At 42.2% G+C, this 6,000-nt stretch overlaps 1 protein-coding gene across 2 annotated transcripts in view; it reads right to left on the reverse strand.

Moving 5' to 3' along the window:
* Positions 1–3,935, reverse strand: part of daam2 (dishevelled associated activator of morphogenesis 2) — an 84,614-nt gene extending 80,679 nt beyond the window's left edge. For both annotated transcript variants that reach the window (XM_041060171.1, XM_041060172.1), the window contains exon 1: positions 3,791–3,935. The gene's annotated coding sequence lies outside the window, so the exon portion shown is untranslated. The remainder of the gene's footprint in view (positions 1–3,790) is intronic.
* Between the last annotated feature and the right edge of the window lie 2,065 nt (positions 3,936–6,000).

Raw genomic sequence — 6,000 nt, forward strand, 5'->3', positions numbered from 1 at the left:
ATACTTGCACCAGAGCCCCTTACTTATATAAGATATAATTTAATAAAAACACATATAAGGTGTTTTATATATAATAATACCACCAACACTGTCAGCTACCACCACACAAACAAAAAGGAAACAGAATGAGGCTGAAAGGGAACACAAGATGAAGTTCTAAGATCTTTGTTTTTTTTAAGATCTTTCTATTTTAGCGCCTTTCCATTCTTCGTCAAATCCATCAAAAAGCAATTTAAGTTACTTTAACATATAAATCGGGTTCCACGATCTAGGTTCTTTCACAGTGGCTGAGCGTTGGTGTGCAGGCATTGGATGTACCCCGAACTAACCCTTGCAGTATTTAGGGTGCTTCTGTGCACGTGTGCAAATCTGTCCCTGGTTGTAGTGTTCAGATTCTGACAGCTGGCAGTAAATGTACTGTCCAAGCTACACTACATGAGGGCCATTTTAAAACCCATCTTTTCAGAGATTTGGCACTGCATGCGTACGCTATGTGAGTGTGAGTCATGGTGTAAAAATACGATTGCCTCCTGCAGCAAAAAAAAAACCTAATCTGTAAACCACAGCAGTTTCACTTTTTTCGACATGTACTCATCAATGAAAGTGCTAGTAAAGTGGAAGAGGTGGCGTGACCACTTGTGACTGAGGTATTGGGCTGAGAGGAAAAGCGGGGAGAGGCAGTTTTAAGATGCAACAGTGTGTCTGGTATAGGATTATACCCTCACAGCTAATTACTCCCAGACGCCTTCGCTGTGCGCCAGAAACTCTGCACAGATACAGTGAGCCAGCACGCTGCCTGTCTATCCACCACACAAACACAAGACGTGAGAAGAGTGGGCTGCAACAGAGACTTGGGAGAGAGGGCATGCACTCAGCTGTGGCCACTCAGTGTGTTAGTGATGAGTTAAGAGTAAAGAGGAAAAAGTAGAGCCAGCAGCTGGCAAACCAAGCAGGGTTTTATTAGATGAGACTGGGACGGAGCCACTGACTTGGAATGTTATTAGGTGAACTGTGAGGGTGGAAGCTCTGCACATAAGGGCATCAGTTTTTTTTTTTTTTCTAAATGATGTGATGATCAGTATCTATTGCATGTTGTTTTATTAAAAGTTAAAAAAAAAACCCTACCTAAAGCCTGAGTGAAAATCATTCAACCAATCAGTGAATTGTCTGCAGAAAGGCATTTACAATAAAGGCTGCACCAGAGATGCATAAAATCTGAACAACACGCCCTCCCTACAGCAAGCACATGCCTCAGGTCTGCTTCAGCTCCTGCCTCGTCCTGCCCACCACACCAGATTCTCACCTTACGGCCCCAGCAGACAGGAGCAATTGCCAACCAAAACATCTGGCCTGGGTGGAAGTGAGTAAACCTCTACCTCAGTGGCTGGGTTGGGAACAATGGCCCTGTCTTTCCCCCCCTGCTGGCACGCCTCCCCGGGACAGGGCAGCTTAAACTGGGCACATGCCAAAACCATGTGTGGCCACAGTGATACCTGGTAACACACACGTAGCCAGCCTGAGTTCAGCAAGACTTCCAGTCATCCTTCCACCCACAGATACACTCACGCACACAACCAAAAGTTGTACACCTTCCGCTCAGTCAGCAGGGCCACAGACAGGAGCAGAACACCTCAGCCCAGTGGCCTTGTTACTCTTGGATATCAGACCTATTTTTCTTCCCTTCCTCCCCTCTGAAAACACACAGGTAGCTGGACAAGGATTATGCACTATAATCAAAATAGTGGACCTAAAAATACTCCAGCCAAATTGCTGGAACAGCTGCTCTGGTCAGACTTGAGAGTAAACAGACAAATACCCCTGTTTTATATTTATGATTTTACATGCTTGAAGCTGAGTCTGTGAAAAAGCTTAAAGCGTATTAAAAGCTCAGTGGACCGCAGCTCTGCTTAGAGATATACAGCTGGCTATAGTGCACGGCTTTTCAATAAATCCATCCATTGCTGACATCCATTAACACGAGTCTGGGGTTCAGTGGCCAGCCTATTGATGCATGTAAAATATGTGCATTACACACTGTTAAAAAGTCCTTCAGCCGCCGTAACATGGACAAACCCTGCAAGCCACTTAGCATGATAAAAATGTCATTTCCATGTCATAATCCATTCCAATCTTTTCACCCATAATCATCATTTTGATTTAGTTTTTTCTCTCTTGTTTTCTTATTTCTCTGAACCATGGCCAAACACTTAAGGATCACTGTGGTTTCACTTGATGCTCCCAAGCAGCACAGTCTCGATCCAGTAGGAGGAATGTAGCAGATGCTAAGTACTCCTTAAGCAAAAAGCTGTGTGGGTGAGAAGGAGGGGATGATTTTGTGCTTAGCATGGCGCTGCGCTTGTAAAGCCTCAACAACTGGCCAAGAGGACCCACTGCTGCATCACTGCCAGATGTTCAGTTAGATTAAATAGCTCTTGATGCCTTTCCATCCTATAAACTGACTAGCAGCGTGGGTTTTAAGAGGTATGGATGGCCCTCAAGCGTACAAGCATTTATCTTAATTCTCCTAAAAATGCTGAATACTGTGTCGGATTCGGAACAAAACTATTTAGAAACTAACGTGAGAAACTGAATTTAAAAAAATAAATAAATAAATCTCAGCCTTTAACAAACAGCACCGTCCAGAATCTTTTCTGATATTTAGACAGCCAAGCTGTGAAGAGACACATGTTTTGTGTTACAGAGAGAAATATTTTGACATGCTGATGTCTGGATGTAAAACACAACCTGAAAAGTTGCTGGAGCCAAATTTAGCTGAAGAGAATAGGAATTTCTGTCCACTGCAAGAAGTGTCAATCAGGATGTTCTGCAAACATGAAAACATCTTCAGAAGAGGTGAAATAATTCCACGTATCCTGCTTCATTTTGAATTAAGAATTCCAATAAATCCAGAGTAAATATTTTTTTCAATTACCTTGAGTAAATTTTCTTCTTTTGGAGAAACAAGGAAACAGAAAAAAAACTTTAAAAAGCAGGTATCAGCTCACTAAGATGAAAAATCTTTCATTTGACTTAATGATAAAAACTACACAGCCCATCCTTGTCGTGAAGGCATGTTGTGCAGTCTTTTTACGTGTGTGTGTGTTTTCAGTGTGGGTAAAGCAGGCGCTGTGGGGACAGAGCAGCTGAGGTGATGCAGCGCCCTCTATGGACGGTGACGGGAACTAATGTCTTTCCGTTTCAAATACCGAGGTCAAACACACTGCCCACACCATGTGAAGGCTGAACGCAATCAGTCATTTTAAAAAAACATATTAGTACTAAGAAATGACATTTTAAATATTCTTGTCATTAAAACGTCAAATCTGCAAAGATAGCCTCATAGATGGAGGCACGCTGACATGCGCAAACAGCATATAAATGACTCAATATTCATCTAATGGCGGTCAATAACGTGGTATTTGATGGGCAACAGTCGATATGAAGTCATTAATCATTTTCCCCTTTAATAACAATACTGACAGGATTCAAATCAGGTGCTGGATCTTAATTTGGCATGTTGAAGGGGGGGAAAAAACAGCAGCCAGAAAAATCACATTTTCGTCTTAAACCATAGATAGAAGTGGTGTTTGAATCTTATTTTGAAACGGAAAATAATCCGACGCAGCTGACACTACCCGTCCATTTCCTAAATCTAGATTTCGGTGTTATAATGCCCAGCCGATGCGTGGCTGCCTCTGCATCCACGGCCGCTGAAGGGAAAACCGGGTGAGCACCAATCACAGGGCAGCCGCTCAATTCCCACCGATTTGTAAAGAAACGGTGAACTTACCTTCCAGCTTCGCTGCGGAGAAACGCTTAATGCTCGATAAGAATAATCCCTTGTCGCTGTCACCAGGTAAATATGACCAAAAAAATCACTCTCAGTGTGGGCTGAACAAACAAGAGAGCCGATGCCCTGCGTTGGCCGTGCGAGGCTGTTCATTCAGCTGAATGATAGTGGAGAGTGAAGGAACTGACAAGTCGGTCAAAACAGCAGCACCACGCCTCCCCTCTTAAAGCTACCGCACTCTGTCTGTCTGTCTGTCTGTCTGTCCCTCTGAGTGTGTGCCTGTGTGTGTGTGTGTGAGTGTGTTGGAGATGAGGTGAGGATGACCACAATCAAAACCCACACCTGAAACACAGCAGCAAAACCCCATTTCATTCCCATTAATAATGAATTGTCTCGTTCCTGTTTTCATTGCTACCCATAAATAACATGTCACTCATGTTAAATGCTCCCTGTAGAGCAGATTCAGTTGTGCAATACATGTCTACAAACAGAAACGCTGAAGTTAGATTTTATTGGATTAAAATGTGCAACAGATTTCATGTGTCCCAATGAAAAAAAAAAAAAATAACAAAAAGGTCCAATAAAGTTTCCCAAACATAAAGTGAAGGTCTGGCGGACCCAGCTGCTAAGCATTTAATCCTCTGAAATATGAAGAAACAGTATGACTGGCCGTGTTTTGATCTCCTCGCAGCCCATAATCCTTCATTAATTGCAAATTCTGGGCATCCACTTTGACCTGGGCTCAAACACGGACATCAATACTAATTCCATGTGTTGGAGAAGGAAACAGGCCCTGCTGTGATGTTTTGGGCAGAGAGTGTGAGTTAATTCCTCAGCAAGAAAATTGGTTTGCTAAAGGTCAGTAAACAGGCATGTGGCCGTGTTGTTGCAGAAGTGAATTTGGTGGACTGAACTGAACTCAACACAATCCGTTATATGTACCCATGAAATGCCAAGATCACTCGCACTGTGGAGACTGGCTGGCTGCATGTGATGGAGCGTCAGAAGTCTGACTGATATTTGTCAGGAAAACAGGTTAATACAATGAAAGAATACGCTTAGAGCCGCCTGGCATAACCTTAGCAATGTTTTCTGTCAACAGATGTAGATAATGGCTTCTACTTGGCAACAGGAAGCTTTTTACAGAATAGGTTAAAAGGACACTCCACCACTTTTACACACGAAGCTCCCTTCACCTGTCCACACAGACTACACAGCCTGTGCAAACAGCTGTATAATGTCCTCTGTAGCTCTGGAGGAAGCTTTTAAAAGTCTGAAAAATTAACCCTGGTGTTGTGGCATTGTGGGAAATGTAGGAGCCAGCATTTTTGGCACTAAATGACAAAATGTCTTTTATAGGCGGCCTGTGCTGGCAGCTTATTACGACCCGTAGTTTCGTTAAGTGTTAGGTGACCTTTAGCAGTAATTATGACGGAGTTACAGAGGAAGTTACAACTTTAACCTTAACCTTGTGTATATTATTGTGTGTACTCATGATGACGAAGGTCCTCGAATTTCGAGGAAGTGTTTTATTTGAACCCAAACTACAATGTTTTATTAAATACAACCAAGTAGTTTTTGTACGTAATTGTTACGCTCCTCCATGGGCAGTTAGGTCAGAGAACTTATTGAAAAGTCAGATCTCTCCTGCATCAGTTTTGACTGTTCTTTTTTAAATTGCATGTATACATATAGATTAGGAGTCCTCCAGTTTTATGGAAGTGGGCCTTTAAATAAGGCAACACAGACACTAGTCTTCCATTTCTGAAGGTTAATGATAAAAGTGCTATTTTATTTGACTCCCACACATTTTCATTGTTTTTCTCCATAAACCTGACAGCCCACTGGCTGACAGTAGTCCGAGCAGGAAATTAAAAAGATGCAGAGAGCAGTAATTAGTTTCATGATTATCATGTCATTAAAGGAGTAGTTTAAAAAAGTAAAGGGTTCCTGGAAGCCAACTTTAGATGTTAATTTTAGATGTTAGTGTAACAGCCTGCACCAACATTGCATTTTAGATGGTGACAAAACGAAAACAGAAACAAGGCTGCCTTCATGGTATTAGTCCAAAACAGTGTCCAAAGCTTTTCACTGTACTTCCATCTCAAGTAAAAATCCTCAGGTACATGTTCAACAGTAAGAAAGAGATTATATTCTTCATAATGTGTGTGTGTGTGTGTGTGTGTGTGTGTGTGTGTACGTGCATGCGT

Source organism: Toxotes jaculatrix, chromosome 17, assembly GCF_017976425.1.
Source record: "Toxotes jaculatrix isolate fToxJac2 chromosome 17, fToxJac2.pri, whole genome shotgun sequence".
Classification (NCBI taxonomy): domain Eukaryota; kingdom Metazoa; phylum Chordata; class Actinopteri; family Toxotidae; genus Toxotes; species Toxotes jaculatrix.